Here is a 3,153-nt window from a genome sequence, read left to right as displayed (position 1 = left end):
AAAATGTTCTTCTTAGCAAAGTATCTCAAGAATGGAAGAAAAAGTATCCAATGTACACAACCCTATTTTGAAACTAATTTATAGCTTTCATAGGAATGTTATAACCTAATTATAGCCTTAGAGTATGGGTAAGGGGGTGGGAGAGGGAGCGGAGAGGGGTGGATAGGTGGAGGGAAGGTGATTGGAGGGGTCACCTCTATGGTTTACCCTACAAGGGTACAAGTGAATCTTTCTGAAAGCAGAGTATGAATGTTTTAACTCAATAACTAAGAAAATGACATGAAGGCTACGTTAACCAGTTTGATGAGAGTATTTCACAATGTATATGAAAACACCACACTGCACCCCATGATTGCATTAATGTACACAGCTATGATTTAATAAAAAAATCTTTAAAAAAATATACTTAATACTAATATGAATACAGTAAATTCGATTCAAGATGGGGGGAGGAGAGAGAAGGGAGGAGGACTGCTGTGTTCCCACCTAATGGGCATAACGTAGGGTATATGGCACACCTCCTGTGTGGGACACAACTGCAACAGGGACTTAACCTAAAAAACACTGTAACCTAATCATTTATACCCTCATATTAATCTGAATTTTTTAAAAAAGACTAGTGTGGGAATCAATTTGGTTTTCTAATGTTTCTGATGTGACCAGATATCAGAAGATAGAATACCACCCCCCAAAAAGCAAATAAAAGCAACAACAACAATAAAAAATTAGAAAGTAGTAACAAGTTCATTTTGCACAAGAACGCAAACTCTAGGGGACTAGAAAATCAAATGGACTCTTGCATTGTGTGCTAAAATGAAGAGTTCTGAGGGTACTGAATTGATAAAGTTGTGGTACATAAGCTTGTTTAAGCCCTCTGTAATAGATCCAGCTTCTTGTTCATGGCTAATACTGTTGTACTCCTGCAACTGAGAAATTAAAAGACATGCATAAGGAGGCTGTTAATGAGCTCAGTCATATATGGTTACTTTGATGGCAATTAGAAACAAGGTCTCTTTTCTTTTTACAAATATTACACTTTATCAAGAGGAACACAAACTGGGATTTTTGTTTATATGTTTAAGTTTTTTTTTTTTAAAGAAAAAAAGCAGAAGATCACGATATATATTAGACTGAGTTCAATGGTGGCCAAAAATGGATTTATTTTTCCATCTTAAAAATCTGTCCTCAGACAGAGACACCTAAATAAACTTTGACTGGTATAAGGAGGCACAGATCCAGGTACGTGGGGTCTAACAGATATGAAGCCACAAGCCTCCACTGTGACCCTCAGAGAGGACAAAGGGACAGTTCAAGCTAGCACCACAGCAGAGATCACTGGGGAATGTGGCCAGCTGACCCATCCTTATAACCCAGCACCTCACCCATGCCAGGCTATAAGCCAGCACTCAATATACATGTGCTAAATAACAGCAGAGGCACATGAAGCCCGTCAGGGTGTTTACTGAGGTATTAACATATTCAGATCTTTTCTACTGTTGTCTTTATCCTCATGGTGCTGATTTTAATCCCTTCCCGTCACCTGCCCCCTCCCCCCCCCCGCCTTTATCCCCCCACGTTCCACACACACTTCTGACCCAGCCTCCACCCTTCTCTGCCCTGCTTTGTACCTGGTAAGTCTGAGCCTTCCAGGCAACACCCCCAGGCCAAGGAGAGGCACCCAAAGGGGGCTGCATCCCTGCCAGCTCTATCACCCAGGGGCTCTGCTAACATCATTCTGTCCCTTGTCTCTTCAGCAAGGAGGGCAGCAGCTCCCCACCACTGCTAGTCCCCAGTGCCTCAACACACTTGTAGGTTCCCTTTCCCTGCTGACACTCCTATAAATGGTCCCTTGTGAGACTTTCTTTACCTGGGTCTTCAAAGGGGAGTTGTTTCCTGATGGGATATGGATTGAAGCAGTCATGACCTATCCACCTGAACAAAACTCTGTCTATGGAAATCCTATGGCCTCCTCAAGGTCTGGCTCAAATGTCAGTGGTCACATACACTTTCCTGAGTCCCCAGGTAAAATATGTCATGCTCTCCTGTTACCCAAAACATTTGGATTCCAATTCCACCTCTGAATTATCTCCCCTATTCCTCTTGTATGCTTAAGTGCTTATCTATTGGTGGTGGGGATTCAGTCTTGTTCATCTTTGAATGAGAGATAAGCCCAGAGCCTTGCAAACAAATGGTACCACAGATTTGACTTCAAATAACAACAGGCAAAATGCACAAACAATGTGCAGCAAAAAGTGACAGATGGGAGAAATATATGCAACATATTTAAAAACAAGAGATTAATACCCATAACAGAGAGTGGGCAATCATTAAAAGATGATTAAAGGAAAAAATGGGCAAAGAATATAAATGAGGAATTCATAGAAGGGTTATAATGGCTAATAAGAATACAAAGAGGCATTTAAACCTTAGTAGTAATCAGAAGAAAAGCAAATTTTAAAAGGCACCAAATCTCATTTTCACCTGTTAGAATTGGCAAATATGACAAGTGATCATCTCCACCCAAGTTTATCAAAGGCCCGCTCACACAATTCTGGGGCAGTGTTAACTGGCACCACTGCCTGGAGAGTCAGGCAATGTCTAGCACAATGCAACATGCACATACATGTTGACTCAGCAGTTACCAAATCTGGAGCCAGACCATGTGCATTCAAATTTTGGCTCTCCCACTTACAAGCTGGGGGACCACGGACAAGTCACTTACCTCCTCTGTCCTTTTGTTTCCTCATCTATAAAATGGGGATAATAATACCACCTACCTCACAGGGTTTCTTAAAGAATTAAATAAGTCAATACAAGGAAAGCACTTGGAAAGTTCCCTGGCAAACAGGAAGGACCTGAGAGGTGTTTGCAACCATCATTTCTTATTATATCTGTTCTTAGTTTTCTTATTAAATGTCCTACAGATGTGCACAGAGAGGCATGAATAAGGATAACCACTGCAACATTGTTTATAACACTGAAAAAAAACCTGGAGGCAAATCAAGTCAACATTCATAGATACGGTGTTAACAAAACATGCTCCATCTATAAAGCGCTATAAAACACTTTCATTTTCGGCTCGGCGCCTATAGCTCAAACGGCTAAGGCGCCAGCCACATACACCTAAGGTGGCGGGTTCAAATCCCCAGCCCG

General features: G+C 41.4%; 1 protein-coding gene across 1 annotated transcript in view; it reads right to left on the bottom strand.

Moving 5' to 3' along the window:
* PCSK6 (proprotein convertase subtilisin/kexin type 6) overlaps positions 1-3,153 on the bottom strand; it is a gene marked incomplete at its 5' end in the record, with an annotated part of 189,999 nt that overhangs the window by 173,170 nt on the left and 13,676 nt on the right. The window lies entirely within an intron of this gene.

This window comes from Otolemur garnettii, unplaced genomic scaffold, assembly GCF_000181295.1.
Source record: "Otolemur garnettii isolate 467f Iridium unplaced genomic scaffold, OtoGar3 scaffold00029, whole genome shotgun sequence".
In the NCBI taxonomy this organism is placed as follows: Eukaryota; Metazoa; Chordata; class Mammalia; order Primates; family Galagidae; genus Otolemur; species Otolemur garnettii.
The sequence above is the reverse complement of the archived record's forward strand: the minus strand, read 5'-3'. Positions and strand labels throughout refer to the sequence as shown.